Raw genomic sequence first — 19,558 nt, 5'->3', positions numbered from 1 at the left:
CAATTAGACTTACCAGAAAAGAAGCCATATTGTGTTGCAGCAAAAAAAAAAAAAAAAAAGTAGTGATGAAGTCTAACAAATTTATTATGACATAAGCTTTTGTGGACTAAGTAGTCCCCAAAGGTTATATCATGATAAATTTCTTAGACTTTAAAGTGCCAGAAGACTCTGTCAATAAAATGACACTCCGTTTCTGTGCAGTTACAAAATTCAGATTCCATATGACAAAAAGATTCTAACAGTTTTAGAGAATTGCTAGAAAGTACTAGATGACGGGGTAATAATGCTGAACATAAGGGAAATCAAACTTTTAAAATATTTTAATAAGGAGAAACTCTTAAGTTAAATGAGGAGAGAACTAGTTGTCATTTTAAAGCACTGCCAGCACAATCCTATTAAAGGAAATGAAAATGCTTTGGGTTGTGGCTAGAGGCATTAATCTCTTAAACCTTTGAAACCGCAAGAAACATACTTTCTCATTTTCCTCAAAGCTGCGATCATTTGTAATTACACCAATATATAATGGTAACAATGTTCTCCTGCTGATACATGTAAATGCAACACATTCGGTGAAAAGTGGCTCTAGATACTAAAGTTGATACCTTCTGATACTGTTTCTCTCTCATTGTTCCTTATGTTTCAAACACAGGGATGGGGAACCAGCCAGACACGGTGGAAGCAGAATTCCCATAATTCCTGGCCATTAACCAGTATACTGGCTGGGAGCTGATGAGAGTTGGGAGTCCAAAACAGCTGGAGGTCACTACCTCTGTTTTGCTATATCTGTGCTTGATTTACAAGAGGTCAGAGGGAGGGTACCCCCTTACCTTCTGCGACTCCCCTCTTGCTTCTGTTTTGCACACCTGAAGTAAAGTGACATGATTTGGAAGGAGGCAGGGGCAGGGTTTGTGGATTTCACTAATGCCTCCCCAACCTTTCTACTATAATTTGAATATTGATAGCTATCGTCCTTGAAACAGTCTCTGTTGTTAATTGCCACGTATCTCCTTAATCCAAGCAGATCTCTTGAGCTTATGAGGGGGTGTTTTGTAATTCTGAAATGCCTGCCTGTTAACATTAGGCAGACATCCTTGTTGCGCTGTTTCAGAAACCTGCATATATATATATATGAGAAAGAGAGAGTGTGTGTGGATATATTACATTACTATTGTTATTTTTTTATGAGTGGAATAGTTATCTGTTTCATATACCAATCAAATTTATTTTATTTTACTTTTAGGCAAAACCATTAGCAGACTAGGCTTGAATTTTTTAAAAATTATTTATTTATTTATTTATACATACATACATACATACATACATACCCCACCCATATGGCTGGGTTTCCCCAGTCACTCTGGGTAGCTCCCAACAGAATATTAAAAACACAATAAAACATCAAACATAAAAACCTTCCCTCAACAGGGTTGTTTCTCTTATTGTGACAGTTCATGAGTAATTTAAATGCACCACTGAAGAAGATCTTTCTAGAGTCAAAGTGTGTTCGATTTCTGTCACATATTGTTAGTTGCTGAATATCAGCACGTTCATTGCTTTCTTTCCATGTAATAAGTCATTTTAAATATATTTTAAGACATCAATGTTCATAACATTGAGAAGCTGGCTTTTAAAATACATTTAGAATTTTTGCACGTGCCCCCCTCCAAACTATTTGCCGGGCATCCTGTGGCATTAGCCCCGTTAGGTGTGCAAATGCATCTCTGAGCAACATATTAAAAGGTTAATGAAGAAGGGGTAATAGCAGTTATGTGGTAGTTCAAAACCTAACAAAAACTAGTTTGTTAGTAGTGGTAGGCATAATAATGTCACATTTAGCTGCAAAAAAAATTAAAAATCTGCTGGGTGAAATACAGCAGAAATGATTTCAGATGTATATTTTCTCTGAATGGAGAAGTACAAATAAGAAGGGATATTATATATATATATATATCTATCTATCTTAGAACTGAATTAAACCTAGAAATCAATGTTAACACATTGCTTAGAAAATAATATCGGAGAGGAGCAAAGCCCAGAAAAAAGTACTGTTTCCATGTTTTCTTCTTCAACTTGAAATCATATTGATATTCAAGAGTGGTGGCAGAATTGCTGTGGACTCCTTAAATATCTAAGGAGCAGTAGAAATATGTTTGTGCAGCTGCATGGTCTCCTGCTGATTCCTAGCCAACTCGTTCTTGAATACTCAGTAGTTTGCATTTTTACCAAATGACTGAGCTCATAAGGTCAGTCACAGAAGTTCAGCTGAATGCAATAATCAATTCAATTCCTAGCAATCATTTTCCCCAGAAGCCCTTAGATGGATACTAGGTGACTTTCTTCTACAGCAGTGATGGCCAAACTTGGTCCTCCAGCTGTTTTGGGACTACAATTCCCATCATAGAATCATAGAGTTGGAAGAGACCACAAGGGCCATTGAGTCCAACCCCCTGCCAAGCAGGAAACACCATCAGAGCACTCCTGACATATGGTTGTCAAGCCTCTGCTTAAAGACCTCCAAAGAAGGAGACTCCACCACACGCCTTGGCAGCAAATTCCACTGTCGAACAGCTCTTACTGTCAGGAAGTTCTTCCTAATGTTTAGGTGGAATCTTCTTTCTTGTAGTTTGGATCCATTGCTCCGTGTCCGCTTCTCTGGAGCAGCAGAAAACAACCTTTCTCCCTCCTCTATGTGACATCCTTTTATATATTTGAACATGGCTATCATATCACCCCTTAACCTCCTCTTCTCCAGGCTAAACATGCCCAGCTCCCTTAGACGTTCCTCATAAGGCATTGTTTCCAGGCCTTTGACCATTTTGGTTGCCCTCTTCTGGACACGTTCCAGTTTGTCAGTGTCCTTCTTGAACTGTGGTGCCCAGAACTGGACACAGTACTCCAGGTGAGGTCTGACCAGAGCAGAATACAGTGGCACTATTACTTCCCTTGATCTAGATGCTATACTCCTATTGATGCAGCCCAGAATTGCATTGGCTTTTTTAGCTGCCGCGTCACACTGTTGGCTCATGTCAAGTTTGTGGTCAACCAAGACTCCTAGATCCTTTTCACATGTACTGCTCTCAAGCCAGGTGTCACCCATCTTGTATTTGTGCCTCTCATTTTTTTTTGCCCAAGTGCAATACTTTACATTTCTCCCTGTTAAAATTCATCTTGTTTGTTTTGGCCCAGTTCTCTAATCTGTCAAGGTTGTTTTGAAGTGTGATCCTGTCCTCTGGGGTGTTAGCCACCCCTCCCAGTTTGGTGTCATCTGCAAATTTGATCAGGATGCCCTTGAGTCCATCATCCAAGTCATTGATTAAGATGTTGAATAAGACCGGGCCCAAGACAGAACCCTGTGGCACCCCACTAGTCACTCTTCTCCAGGATGAAGAGGAACCATTGATGAGCACCCTTTGGGTTCGGTCAGTCAGCCAGTTACAAATCCACTGAGTGGTAGCATAGTCAAGACCGCATTTTACCAGCTTCTTTACAAGAATATCATGGGGCACCTTGTCAAATGCCTTGCTGAAATCAAGGTAGACTACATCCACTGCGTTCCCTTCATCTACCAGGCTTGTAATTCTGTCAAAAAACGAGATCAGGTTAGTCTGACATGACTTATTTTTCAGAAATCCATGCTGACTATTGGTGATCACAGCATTCCTTTCTAGGTGCTCACAGACTGTTTGCTTAATGATCTGCTCCAGAATCTTCCCTGGTATTGATGTCAGACTGACCGGGCAGTAATTATTTGGGTCCTCTCTTTTCCCCTTTTTGAAAATAGGGACAACATTTGCCCTCCTCCAGTCTGCTGGGACTTTGCCTGTTCTCCAGGAATTCTCAAAGATGACTGCCAGTGGTTTTGAGATCACATCTGCCAGGTCTTTTAATACTCTTGGATGCAGTTCATCTGGCCCTGGAGACTTGAATACATCTAAACTAGCCAAGTATTCTTGTACTATCTCCTTAGTTATTCTGGGCTGTGTTTCCTCTGCTGAATCATTTGCTCCAAATTCTTCAGGTCGGGCATTGCTTTCTTTATCGGAGAAGACTGACCACTGGTCTTGTTAGCTAGGGATGATGGCAGTTGTAGTCCCAAAACAGCTGGAGGGCCAAGTTTGGCCACCACTGTTCTACAGGAATGGCTCTGTAATGCAGCAGAGAGAAGCCATCTCCTTCAGGCAACAGCTCCATAAATGGCAGAGGGTACACGAAGACAGGAGTGGTGGCAAAATACTTTGTTAAAATGTTGACTTTGGCATGGTAGGGCTGGGGAGGGATGCCCCATTTGGGATCTGCTTCAGGCAGCAAAATGTCCTGAGCAGGTACTGTCCTTCTGCTCTCTCCCACCTAACTAGAAATGATATCCATTTGTACAAGGACCTGATCTTATTGTGGGGAGGAGTTTCAAATGCAGGTGTTTTCCATCTTGCCTGTTTCAGACTTTCCAAGGATCATAAAAACCCAATTTAAAGTGTGAAAGGTCTGAGACAACACTGGGATGGGGAGGGTGATTTGTAGATACCTCTACATTAGTGAGGAAACGGATTAGTGCAAATCCTCTATTCGCTCTGGTGTGTGAAAGAGCAGGCAAAACATTCCTTTTGGAGGAGACGAATGGATGGAGAAGGTTTGCAGAGGTGGCAGGGAAAACTTACACTTGTTTTGAAATAATAAATATGTGATTTCAATTTGACCAATGTGATTCCTATAATAAAATGATTAAGCAGGAAGGACAGCCAGAGTTATACCTGATGTTAGTCCAGTTGTTTGTCTTCATCAAGATGGTGATAATGTGGCAAGAAAAATTAGGAACACGTAGGGACGAACGTGCAGAAATGTATGCCAACAATTTCCGACGTGTTTTCTCTGAAGTTTGCAAAATCTCCAGACATACTTGGTGAATTTCCCCTTTTCTAATGACCTACTTTCTGCACTGGGCATGCTGTAGAGAAGAGAGAGCATGTGACTTGGGCATGCAATGGCAGCCAACAAAGTGAGATTTTCTGTTCCTTAAACTGCTGGTGAATAAAGTCACACTCTTAGATTTCAGGCAGCAGCCTGAAAGCCAAACTACAAAGCCCGCACAACTGGCTTAGCCAAGACACTAAACATAATCATCCCTTCACAGAGATTTCTACAGTAGTAGAAATTCTGAATCTTATGTAAAATAATTTAATTTCCAAATGTTGCCTGCATTAGAAAGAGTTTTCATAACTTGCATGAGAAATCAAAAACAGATGCATTTGAACTGCATGGATAACTTAACCCCTTTTAAAAGAAGATGTACCATACAGGATTTTGCAACTAAGATGAAATAGAGGCTTGTACTTCCATACAACAAAAGACCAAGCAGTGACAGAAACTGTCAACCCTATCTTTGATATATTCTCATGAGAGGAATGAGGCCCCCTGTGTAACATTTCCAGCAGCGTGTACATGGGGAAATGGCAATAGCCTGTTCTTGTTCAAATATAGTGATGGCTTAGGCATATCTGATACAGGTTTGCTTTGTGCTTTGGATGTCAAAAGAATAGAAATTGTTTGGTACAAGTTGAGGTAATTTTAATCTGCTTTAGCATTTTAACTTTTGTATGTTTTGAAGTAAGGTTGTAAATCTTGCTTGATTTTACTGTTTTATCTTTTGTAAACCTCTTTGAGGGTTTGGGGGTTTCTTTTACAACCAAGCAGCGTATAAATTCAATGAAATAAATAGTTTATTATTGTATACACTGACTGGCAGAGAATCTCCTAGGATTCATATGGCAGATTCCTTGCCCTCCCTGCCTGGATTGTCCCTGCGACATTCTGCATATAAAGCAGATTCTTGAGCACTGAGATACAGAATACATGCTTTTGTTCTGACTAGGGCGGAAGGCAGATACCTAGTACTTACACCTAATCTTCCCGGTCCAGAGGTCTCATGTTATCTGGCCAGTCACATGTGCACACCCTTATTCCATATATATAACTTCCCATGGCCTTTGATACGTGAGGATTTTTTTTAAAGGACCCACCCTATTCTTCTGATTCTAAATTGTTTTCACCGATTTTAATTTTGAATTATTACACCTTATGTTGAAGAGCAGGCAACAAATGTTATAAACAAGAAAAAAGCCCGAAAAAAGTCTATAGGAACTTTTCAAATTAAGTGAGTCTGCCATTTTCTTTGTTCATTATTTCCTCCATTAGTTAAGCCACTGCAACTTCCCTGTGTGTCTGGACAGTTCACAAAATCTCAGCAGGCAAACCAGCCTTCAGTCAAGAGAGAGAAAAGGAAGGGTTTCCTGAACTATTCTAGTTGCTGTTGTCATGTCTGCTTGTTTGTGCAAGATCCTCAGATAAAAGTGACCAAACTAAGAAACCTTAGACCACAAGGTGTGTCTGCTCCAAGACTGTGGTTGGACAGATCTGCCATAAATGCTACTGACCACAGACAAGACCCGTCTAAAAGGCAAATGGTCACCATTCAGACCTGAAAGAACAATATACGTTGTAGGCTTTATCACGTATTTGTGTTGTTATTTCCACAGAGATTTGACAAAACACAAAAAGCCGTCCTTTAACTGCAAGCCGGCCAGCATGACGAAAAGGCCACATTTATCTTTTAAAAGAGTTGCATTCTATTTGCGGCATGTGTACAATTCTTCCTGGTGTCGCTCAAAATCTGGGTATGGTTCCAGCCTAGGCACACTTTGGCATTTCCCAGTTTTAGCACTTAAATTATAAGTTGTAAGTGGTTTCTTTGACACAGTTCCAGCAAACAAGTGGCAGGCTGAATTTGTCTATGTAGAAGAAACCAAGGACAGAGCTGGTCTGTGGCCTTATAGGTAAGTGTATCAGACAGTATGAGGAACCACATATGCAAGCATGCACACAGACATGCTTTACATTACAGGTATAAGGTCAGCCCAACCCAGCTCAGTGTTTCCCTGTTCCTGTTTCTTTAATTAACTTCTGGAAGTTTTCCAGGAAACAGCTTGTAATGCGTACTACAAGTTTTCCTGATATGTAGGTTTCTAGTTTTGTTCCATCTGGGCTCCTGCAGAGCCCCAGTAGTAAAGCAGCGGTCTGGATATATTTGGAAATCTTAAAAATGTCTCACAGACATCACAAAATGTCCATCTCATAGAATTAAAACTGGTGCAACTCAGAACCTCTGCCTCCACACACACACACAAAAGGACAAAACCCCAAACAGCACAAAAATAAAAAGAAAGCTGGCAACACTTCCTACTAAATAAATAAATAGATTTCAAGTTTTTAAAATTAAGCATTGGGGGGGGGCAGGAGGCCTTAAGTGACCCAAAGTGGGTTTTTTTAGGACCCCAAGGTGCCCACAGGCACCACATTGAGGACCCCATGTATAGACATAGCTTGTTGAGACTGTTCTAAATGAAGCCAGTTTCTGTTACTAAAAAACACTCTCGGTATTCCTGTGTTTAAGATATTACACAACTCCAAATGTTTTCCTGAGTGGAGAGCACTTCACAGTATGATACTAGAAGTATGATACTAGAGTCTTCCCTCCTCTTCCCCCTTTGACTGAGAGGCCTGGGATGAATTACCACACAGTGGCAGCACTAAGCTTTGTGGGAGAGTCTCAGAAGGCCAGATATGACTCATAGGCTTTACATTGCCAATATACTGATAAGCTGCCCCAATGCCAAATGTCAGCAGTCTCGACTGCAAATGCACAAGCTGCTTAGTTGCCAGTGACTTGTGCATTTATCTCATTAAAGGCCTCCTGAGAAAGAAGACATGGAACAAACTCAGGAAGGAGAGAAGGCACTTGCTATGGCTATTCTGTTTTGCTTTGTTTTTTTACTTTCATATTTTCACCACCGTAAAGCTCCAGGGGTTCTTCTAATTTAATTTAATTTTAAAATTCTAATTAAAAAAAAAATAATTCCTACTAAGACTACTTGCTTGTGTGAAGCAGTTCTAATTCCCGAGCTCCTCAGCTGAAGCAGAGCAAATTGCTCTTGGAGAGTTACTCATTGCTTCTGGAAGCAAGTTTGTTTTTCCTGTTATCCTGGGCTGCTGATAACCATACTGCTGACATCTACATGCTCTAATCAGTAAAGCTGATCAAACCCACGCAGAAAGTAAGAAAGCAAAACCATTATGCAAGAAGAAAATAAAAAGTGAGCAAACCATGTAGTTAAAAAGCTGACTACTGCAGGGCTACCTTCCTGAGTCATTGCCTGAGCAAACAAGGAAGTCCTAGCCGAAACAGTCCAGCACCAGCACCCGAAAGCAAAACAAAAAAATCAGCTGGGAATTTCCTCATGTTTATGCTCATGGATCAGGTTAACTGCAGAGGAATAGCTGTGCTAATTTGCTGCAGTGTTAACCTTCCCCTTCCCTCACAATCTACAAATAATAAATGCTATGTTACTTTAAAACAAATTCATTATCGCATATAATTGTGGACTGAGAGCAGGCTTTGATACCTTTAATTCGCATTTGAAGCACATTCCTTCACTCAAATAATTCTCAGCACTGTAGTTAAATTCTCCCAGAATTACAATTCCCAGAAATCCTTAACAAACTACAGTAGCCAACATTCTTTGGAGGTGGGAAATGTATCTCAAATGTGCTTTAAAAGTTGTCAGGTGTATGTAGCAAATGGTCAGCTAATCATGACTCTGACATATTTCCTTTTTTATTTCCTTCCCCTTGTCCGTGTCTGTCTGTCTTTCTCTCTTTTTGGCTAAAAGGGGGTTATTTGGGGCATGCTCACTGTCTGACCTTGGGCCATTTGCCGTCTCTCTGCCCATCCAACCTCACAGGACTGTTGTGATGATAAGATGGAGATGGGGAGAGTACATCACCTTGAGCCCCTTGAAGGAAAGGTGGAGTATAAATGAAATAATAAATAAGGGAGAAGGGGATGTTAACTTTCCCACACGCCACTTCCTCAATGTCAGTCACAGAGATGCCCAAGTTGGTCCTGATGACGGAAAGCAAAATACTGTATACAAGTGTAAATTGTTTGCCTGTATGTTTTCCCCACCACAGCTAATAACAGGAGCTTGGTTACAGATTGTGTCAGAGAATTGGTATGGGGTGTGTAAAAGGGTTAGACCTTCTGTCATACTCTGTTATTTTCTTCTGGGCTTCTCTGGCACTCAGGAACTCCTTGTCAAACTCTGGGTGGTTTTATTCTGTTCTGATAATGTCTGGTATAAATTCTTCAGGCTTGAATCTCTTTCAAAGGAACTGGGTCAAATGAAGTCGTACTGTCGGTTCCACTGTAGACAAAGAACTGCAGAGGGTGTTTTGTGTGGTAGCAATACATTCCCCATAAACTGCATCTATAGAAGAATGAATAAGAGGCTGAACGTACTATGTTAGTTTCATGGTGGGATTTAGATTAACAAAACATCCTTTGTTAAACATTTGCTATCCTCCCTTCCCTCTACAGTATTTACTCTTGCCTAAGAATTTTTTTCCAAGACTTAAAGTAGTTATATAACACCAGTTAATCAAGAGTAGATCCATAAGAAGGGTTGTCATGAGGGCATGTACCTTAGTCATGAAACTTAATCAGTATGTAGTAAACAGCACATTTCCTGGAGAGAAATTTATCCTGCGGGAGAATTTATCCAAAGCACAAACAAAACACGGCTTCATTTCAACTATGCCTGAGCTGGAAAATAGGCATTTTCTCCCACCCAATCCTCAGAATGGTAACATTTTTTTAAGGCAATAAAGCAAATTAGAATTGCAAATAACAATCTCACAGGGAAGCATGCTGCTAATGCTGGAACCAAATTCTCTCCATAAATAAAAAGCCATAGAACAGAGGAACAAAGAAAATATACAAATTAATATTACTAAGTTATTTATTAACCAAAAAAAAAAATCCTTGCATATTGAACTATGGCAGTTCTTCAGCATGATGTTTAAACAATGAGTAGCTCCACTGATTACAGCATTATTAATTATCTGACTGAACTATAGGCAAATGCAGTTACTCCTGCTAGACACAGGTCCTGCCAAAGGAGGGGGAAACCTTATGGTCCAACTCTAGAGTAAGCCACTGCATTAGAACAATGGAATGAAAAGGAAAAGGAACCACTGGACTAACATCATGACTCAAACTGTCATGTTCTGTTGGCAGAGAACAGCCTGAAGATTAAACGGCTGAAGAGAAGGGAGTTTGACTCTGAATGGTGCTGGGTTGGAGACCAGTAGGAAAAATTAATTATTTATTAAGGTACAATCATACCTCAGGATAAATAGGCTTCAGGATAAGTATTTTCGGGTTGAGCTTTGCGGCAACCCGGAAGTAATGGAGCACATTACTTCCGGGTTTTGCCGCTCGCGCATGCGCAGACGGTCAAAATGACATCACGCGCATGCGCGGAAGCGGTGAAACGCGACCCGCGCATGCGCAGACATGCAGTCATATCTTACGTTCTGCTCAGGATGCGAACGGGGCTCTGGAACGGATCCCTTTCGCAACCCGAGGTACCACTGTATATACAATCCTCTCATAAAATAATCTAGTGGTGTACATAACAATACATGTAAGCCACGCTGAGTTGATGTTAGGGACTGGACAGAGGAAGAGTGGTGGAGACTGCCTCCCTAGTCTCAACTTTCCAGAGAAGAGGAAGACAGTATAGATTTACAACATTGGTTTGCAGGAGGACATAGCTCAGAAGCAGATGAAGGGCAAAGTTGGGAAATAATAGGAGAGGAGGAGGAAGAGCTGGAACAGCTGGCTGACACGTTATCACTCGAAAGCATTCCAGACGCTCCTTCTCCCATACCCTGGCGGGCATTGAAAGTAGGAGAGCAAAGGGCTCAGAGACAAATGACCCTAAGCGACCACCGTAAGGTGGGTGATGCTGTTGACGAATAAGGAAGTGGAAAGAAGGGAGGATGGATATTTACTCAGAGCAACACCATTAATCCAAGAGGCTGTGTTTCTAAGCCTCTCTCTGTGAGTATTGAATGAAATATATTGCTAAGAACTTTCCCTGTCATCTATCCCTGGCAGCCTACCATGTGGGGATCAGATTCCCTGACACCTGACAGCTCTTGAAAAGAAGAATATGGTATGGGGGGAAGGCAGCATAGCACTATGGCATTTATTCTGTCAGTGCAAGCTCTCCTCTCCTCTTTGCATACAATGTTTTGAGGGCCTTCCTGACCATTTGTATTTTGGGGGGGGAATGTGTGTGTGCAGGTCAAGATAGGGAGGTGAAAAGCCCTGTTGCACTAGCAGGAGCTGTTGTGCTGGTTTCCACTGGCAGAAGTCGATAAGTTGAATCGTGCCCTGTACATTTAACAAACAGATAAAATTGTGAACTGACTAAGAACATCAGGCTGGCCACTGCTGCCATCACTATATTGTACAGAACACTGCTCTGCAATATGAGTAAAATGTGATACCTAATGAGGATTGGCACAATATGACCCAACAAGTAGTAAATTTGGCTACCTGATAACCCAGCAGGTGTTTCTCCTTACAAACCCTTGTGCATTCTAAATGGCTTAAGGCAAATTTTTATCTCCTGCTCTTCATACGAAGCAAGATAGGTCCATTAGACAGGTTAAAAAACAAACTGTGGCATGAGCAGGAAGGGTGCTACCTCACCTTTTAGTTTATTCAGTTGTCTTTGAGTACCTTTCCTAAAGTGTTTGTTCCCCAACATTTGGCCACCCTTAACTATGGCTTTTGTTGCCAATGCCTTGCCACCTACTAGCAAAAATAAGTTGCATATGTGTTTGGTCTGACTACCACAGAAACCACAGCAAGCTCTAGTAATTCTTCATGTCTTGACCAATGAATGCAAGAACCTTGAAAGATACATTTCAATGGAATTGTAAGAACTGCTATTATACACCTTGGTCTTTTCAGTACTGGGCAGTTCAAAGGATTTGTAAGAACTGATGTGCAATTCAGCCTTTTCAGTCCTGGTTAGCTCTTTTTGAATATAACAAAAGACACTGAAAGATAAACCTGTTCCAGAATCTTATCATATGTTCCACCTCAGTACTTTTACATTGTGTCTTCAAGCTCTTCACAATGAAACATTTATACACTAATGAAACCTTAAAATCTATTACTTTGGAAGTGTGGTTGTCAGACTATACCCTATTGCTTTCAAGCTCAAGAGTCTGGAAGCGCTTTCATACATGAATCCCAGCTGTCTGTCCTACCCATACGGTTGTTTTGGAAAAAACAGTAGTCCACAGCAGTTTTAAATTACCGGGGTTATGAACAGAACCAGATTCAAATGCTGGAAGCAAATGCAGGGGATATCATTTGCACAAAATGAGATAGATACAGGACAGTAAATGCAGAACCTACCTTACTCTCACTTCCTAATTTACATTAAAGGTAAAAGTAAAGGACCCCTGACGGTTAAGTCCAGTCGCGAACGACTCTGGTGTTGCGGCACTCATCTCACTTTATTGGCCGAGGGAGCTGGCATACAGCTTCCGGGTAATGTGGCAAGCATGACTAAGCCGCTTCTGGCGAACCAGAGCAGAACATGGAAACCCGTTTACCTTCCCTCCAGAGTGGTACCTATTTATCTACTTGCACTTTGATGTGATTTCAAACTGCTAGGTTGGCAGCAGCAGGGACTGAGCAACAGGAGCTCACCCCGTCGCAGGGATTTGAACCGCCAACCTTCTGATCGGCAAGCCCTAGGCTCAGTGGTTTAGACCACAGCACCACCCGCGTCCCTTTTACTTTACATTACATTACATTACATTACATTACATTAGACGTGCCTAAATTTATTGGAATAGATGTCATTGCCTTAACTAATAAATGAACTGCTTCTTTCCAAATCATGTTTTTATCACTTAACACCCAATTTGCAGGTGTCAGTATTATTTACCATAATGCCCTCAGACACACACACACACACACACACACACACACAGTCAGGCCCTCTGCCCCTCCCAATTTTTATTTTTGTTTTACATTGATTTGGTTTGCTTTTCACTCATTCTTTGGACCTGGTGGTGCAAGACTGGCTGGGGAGTGAAGCGCAAGTATCCAACCATGCCACTCCACCTCTCTTTCCTTTCCCCATAAGGCCCCCGGACCACATTTTTCAAAGGAAGAATGTTTAGAGATCCCACAAGGGCCTCCAGCGCCAGCCCTTGCCTCTTCTTCTGTAAGCTGAGACTGCTAAAGAGGCCAGAGACCATCTAACTGTAAATCCTAGAAGACCTGCTCTTTGCCTTGCAGGCCTTCTCCCACCTGGCCAGGGAAGTTAGGGCCCTGACTGACTCCAGCTGCAAAAACTGAGGCTGCTGAACAGATTACTGGGCTGGGGTGTTGTTTGAGGGGTTTTTTGGTTGGCGGTTGTTGCTAGTGCTGCTGTTGGTTTTTTGTATTGTTCTGAATTCATGGGTAATAATAATAATAATAATAATAATAATAATAATAATTTGTTATTTATACCCCGCCCATCTGGCTGAGTTTCCCCAGCCACTCTGGGCGGCTCCCAATCAAGTGTTAAAAACAGTACAGCGTTACATATTAAAAACTTCCCTGAACAGGGCTGCCTTAAGATGTCTTCTGAATGTCAGGTAATTATTTATCTCTTTGACATCTTTGACATCTGATGGGAGGCTGTTCCACAGGGTGGGTGCCACTACCGAGAAGGCCCTCTGTCTGGTTCCCTGTAGCCTCACTTCTCGCAATGAGGGAACCGCCAGAAGGCCCTCGGCGCTGGATCTCAGTGTCCGGGCTGAACGATGGGGGTGGAGACGCTCCTTCAGGTATACAGGACCGAGGCCGTTTAGGGCTTTAAAGGTCAGCACCAACACTTTGAATCGTGCTCGGAAACGTACTGGGAGCCAATGCAGATCTCTCAGAACCGGTGTTATGTGGTCCCGGCAGCCACTCCCAGTCACCAGTCTAGCTGCCACATTCTGGATTAATTGCAGTTTCCGGGTCACCTTCAAAGGTAGCCCCACGTAGAGCGCATTGCAGTAGTCCAAACGTGAGATAACTAGAGCATGCACCACTCTGGTGAGACAGTTCGCGGGCAGGTAGGGTCTTAGCCTGTGTACCAGGTGGAGCTGGTAGACAGCTGCCCTGGACACAGAGTTAACCTGCGCCTCCATGGACAGCTGTGAGTCCAAAATGACTCCCAGGCTACGCACCTGGTCCTTCAGGGGCACAGTTACCCCATTCAAGACCAGGGAATCCCCCACACCAACCCGCTCCCTGTCCCCCAAAAACAGTACTTCTGTCTTGTCAGGATTCAACCTCAATCTGTTAGCCGCCATCCATCCTCCAACCGCCTCCAGGCACTCACACGGGACCTTCACCGCCTTCACTGGTTCTGATTTAAAGGAGAGGAAGAGCTGGGTGTCATCTGCATACTGATGAACACCCAGTCCAAAGCCCCTGACGATCTCTCTCAGCGGCTTCATATAGATATTAAAAAGCATGGGGGAGAGGACAGAACCCTGAGGCACCCCACAAGTGAGAGCCCAGGGGTCTGAACGCTCATCCCCCCCACCACTTTCTGGACACGGCCCAGGAGGAAGGAGCGGAACCAAGTGATAGACTTCTCTAAATTCCTGGATTGAGTTAAGCGTTAGAATTAAGCTTGGAGTGTTAAGCTGGGTGCCAGACTTGCTTTTCACCAAAAATTCCAAGCTCAGCAAAAGCTCATCACATATCTTGGTGTTTATACTGAATAAGCAATTTTACCTAGATTTTATTGATTTTTGTGGTTTACAGTCATATCTCGGCTCCCAAATGATCCCTTGGGAGTCAAACGTTCCGGCTCCCAAACAATCTTAAACCGGAAATGAGTGTTCCAGTTTTCGAACCGTCTTTTGGAAGCCGAATGTCCGATGGGGCTTCCACAGCTTCTAATCGGCTGCAGGAACTTCCTGCAGCCCATCAGAAGCTGTGCTTTGGAAGTTGAATGCTTCGGAAGTCGAATGGACTTCCAGAACAAATTCTGTTCGACTTCTGAGGTATGTCTGTACTTTGATTACATAATTTACTTTACTGCTGCTACTCCAGCTGCAGCAGTGGCAGTGGTTGTGCTTACCTCAGGCAGCATCTTGATCAGGGATCAGCAACCTTTTTCAGCGGTGGGCCAGACCACTATCCCTCAGACCATGGGGGGGGCGGACTATATTTTTTTGGGGGGGGGAATGAACGAATTCCTATGCCCCACAGATAACCCAGAGATGCATTTTAAATAAAAGGATACATTCTACTCATGTAAAAACACTCTGATTCCCGGACCATCTGCGGGCCAGATTGAGAAGGTGATTGGGCCACATCCGGCCCACGGGCCTTAGGTTGCCTACCCCTGCTCTTGATCCACCCAAGGCAAGGGGATCTGGCTGAGCAGCCTGAAAACTGGGTAGAGCACGCTGGCCTGAATGAAAAACTCCAGGGCTCACCTCTAGCTATGAAGGTCTTCTGGCTACTGGTGTCTCGGGTCACCTGAGCTGGATCTAGACACATCAAAGAAGTGTTTCAAGAAAACGCATTGTAAACTTTGTATGGGAAACCACGCTGGCAAGAACAGAACTCCACATCACCATCTGGTGTCACAGTATTATAATGCATATACAACGCATGTAAAGCACTTTTTCTTTGCCGATCTAGCTGAGTCCCTGCATGGAGCTAAGATGAATTCCAGCAGCCTATGTAGAGGGCATAGGAGTAATTATATTGGCTTTACAGATAGATAACTGGTTCAGAGCCAGTGTTGTTTCCACAAATGGGAGGGTTCCTTCCATCTATTGCTACACTGTGTGGTTTTCAGGAGAGCACAGAAAATTACACTGAAGGTGGGCAGGAAATGATAAAAAAAATCCCTCTCCCCTTTTTTGTCCAGCAGAAGTCTCCCATGAGCCAAATTCTGCTTACAAAGACTGAGGACCCAAGCTAATATCTTGCATCTCGTTTGTTTGTTTGTTTATAGCATAATTGTTTCCTTGCACTCAGGTGGGCAGCCAGACATTTGCTGGGCTTGGATTTATGTATTACTTTATTCATTAATAAAAGGCCAGGAAACGTCTGTCTGCTCACTGAGTTCAGGCAACACACACTCTTCTTGAGCGCGATGGGGCCAGCTCCAAAGCCTCCAGGCAGGCAGCATGATTAATGTCTTCAAGGTGACTTCCTAGGCTTTCATCAACATCACCTGCCTGAAGTTCAAGGCGGCCATCCAAGCTGCCTCTCGTTTCCAGCTCTAGGCAGATCCTGCAGAGACTGGTTGGACTGTCTCCCTTGAAGTCCTTTCTCCTGTGAGGGAAAGCAAGCTCAGAGAATCAGCAGCATTTTCATGATCTGCTTTGTGTTGCATGTTTCTACATGCGTATCAGATATTTAACATGAGCAAATGAAAGAAGGGTTCTTTTATATACCCCTATCTTTTCTTCTCTCTGTGAGACAAAACCTTAAGTATCTCTGAATTTCCTGCTTGGGGTTTGGATAGTGTTGTAATCTATTCTAGCTATTTACATTCCATTCACAGAATTAATGTTCTGGGCTTGGATCACTGTCAGATTTCAGTGGGTATGGCAGGGTATTATGGCCTCATTCTTCTCCAAAGCATCCTCTGAGATGAATAATGGAGCTATTCGCATCACATTTTCAGATGGTGAAACTGTGCAATTATTTAGTGAGCTTTCTGGCTCCAATTGAACATTATTGATCTAGTCAAATAAAGAGTACCCATTTTTTTATCTTATCTGAAACGTAACTGAAATATTAAGTTTTGTAAAAGCAAAAAAATATATAAATTGTCCTGAAGGTAAAAAAAACAGAGGTTTTTCTGCATCATCTAGTGCTTTAATGTGGGAAATTTATGGCATAAAATGTACTACAATGTAACATGGCATCCTGATTTCATGCAGTAATAATAGGTTGTGTCCAGTGCTGTCCTTCTGTTCACAGAAGGCTCTTTACTGCAATGGAAGCTGGGTGCCACGATGTGAAAGTATTTGAATGTTTTTATGTGGTTTTAAATGTTTTAGATGGATTTAATGGTTCAAAATATGATTTATTTTATTTTAAGTCGTATTTGTTTAACATTTTGATCTTTGCTGCCCTGGGCTCCTTTGAGAGGAAGGGCATACAAACAATCAGTGCTTTGCTGCTTATTTAACTGCAAGCTGAACACTTGGGTCTTCAGTGCAGGGGGAATGTTAAGTTCTCCCACAGCTTTCCCAGGATAACTTAAAGACCATGTGCTCACAGAAAAGGGCAGCAGAGGATTTGCCAAGGTCAGGGAGCTTGTACTATCAACTATCGGAAAGACTCAAAAAGGCCTGAGATGATTTTGCTGTTTCATTGTTTTGCCTTCTGCATTTTAAATATTTTTGGCTTTAAATTGCAAACCACTCTGAGTGCCATAGCACTCAAGGCAGTATATAAATGAAGCAAGCGAGCAAGCAAGCAAGCAAGTAAGTAAGTAGATAATGCGTATTTTCTAGGCTCCAGAGTCATTCTTGGATATGTACATTATGCCTATGGCAAAACAGAAGTTCTGCGTAATTAACCCATAATCATTTTTGCTAATCAGATGCATTAGCAAAATTAGTTCACGTCAGTTATGATGAGCTGATGTCCTTACTTGATATTCCTTGCTTTCACAGAAACATATTTGCAAAGACTGATATTATTTACTGATACTACAGAATGAAAGCCACAGAAAAGGGACTAAAGCATATGTGCATATTTCACTGGACTAATTAATGTCTTGTACATTGACCAATTAGAGACCTGGAATGATCCCTCAACAGTGGCCTTTAAACAGTCAGAATCAGTAGAATATTTTCCCTCTTTTTTGCATGATCATCCTGACAGGATTCTCCAAGCATCATAAGGAAATGAATGTTGGTTCCTATGTAAATAACTGAGGAAAATGCAGGGTCACCCGACCCAACGTGGTGCGCTCCATATACTTTGGATCACAACTCCCATCATCCTTGATCATTGGACATGCCATCTAGAGCTGATGGGAACTGCAATGTAAAACATATGGGGGGGCGGCAGATTGAGGAAGGGTGATGTTGTAAGGTCAACAGTAAGTTTGCCACATTTGTACCATTGTTCAAACTGGCTCCTTAGTAGTGGGACTATACTCACAGCAAGATGCTGCAATTTTACACCATCGTGACTACTAATGGGGATTCTATAAAGGGAATTATATAAAGGGACCGTTTCTTACAATGGTGGCTCTACATTTGCACATTCTTGGTGGTTGCCAACTACTGAAAACTTCCTCTGGTCAGTCAAAATCCAAGGGAAGAAACGTTTCGTTATGTCGACTAATAGCAAGATGGCATATTCATTTTGTTGTTGCTGCTGTTGCTGCTGCTGGATGAGTAAAATATTTCGTCCAGTTTTTATGCTCCTTTTTTAAAAAGGCAAACAGCTGGTGCCCTAAAACATATGATGACAAAATTAGAAATAGCTGCCTATGGTGTTGCTCTTAATCTTTGTGTGTATCTTAAAATAAAGTGTAGGTAGTCATTAGCTAATTCAATATTTCCTGAACTGCTGTGAATTTTTTGAGCTGTTTTTCTTCTTCTTCTCACAAGTGGGTTGAATATACAGGTACTCCTTAATAAAAGCCAGTCACCTCACCTTGAAAAGGATATTGTAGATTCAGAAAAGGAGATGGCAATACCTCCCTATGAGGAAAGGTTATATAGTGGTACCTCAGGTACATACGCTTCAGGTTATATATGCTCCAGGTTACATACGCTTCAGGTTACAGACTCCGCTAACACAGAAATAGTTCTTCAGGTTAAGAATTTTGCTTCAGGATGAGAACAGAAATTGTGCTCCAGCGGCATGACAGCAGCAGGAGGCCCCATTAGCTAAAGTGGTGATTCAGGTTAAGAACAGTTTCAGGTTAAGAATGGACCTCCGGAACGAATTAAGTACTTAACCTGAGCTACCACTGTATTTTATTTGGGGCTTTTTAGTTTAGAGAAAATGTGAGTAAGAGGTAACATGACAGAAATGTATAAAACTAGTGATAGCATGAAGAAAGCGGACAGAGGAGATGTTTTTCTCTATCACTCATATCACTAGAACATGTGGACATCCAGTGAAGCTAAGGGCTAGAAGACTGAAGACAGACAAAAGAAAATACTTCTTCACAGAGACCATTGTTAAACTATGGAACTCTCTCCCACAGGAGGCAGTGATGGCCACCAACTTGGATGGCTTTAAAAGAGTGTTAGACAAATTCATGGAGGATAAAGCTATCAATTGCTATACACAGTCAAAGGCAATATGTTTCTGACTACTACTTGCTGGACACTGCAGGAGGGGAGATTACTCTTATGCTCAAATCTTGTTTATGGGCTTCCCATAGGGCATCTGGTAAGCTACTGTGAGACCAGAAAAAGGTAAAAGGCTCCTGGACGGTTAAGTCCAGTCAAAAGTGACTATAGGGTTGCGGCGGTCATCTCGCTTTCAGGCCAAGGGAGCCAGTGTTTGTCCACAGACAGCTTTCTGGGTCACGTGGCCAGCATGACTAAACCGCTTCTGGCATAATGGAACACCATGATGGAAGCCAGTGTG

The sequence above is a fragment of the Podarcis tiliguerta genome (genome assembly GCF_965153285.1).
Source record: "Podarcis tiliguerta genome assembly, chromosome: 2".
In the NCBI taxonomy this organism is placed as follows: Eukaryota; Metazoa; Chordata; class Lepidosauria; order Squamata; family Lacertidae; genus Podarcis; species Podarcis tiliguerta.
The sequence above is the reverse complement of the archived record's forward strand: the minus strand, read 5'-3'. Positions refer to the sequence as shown.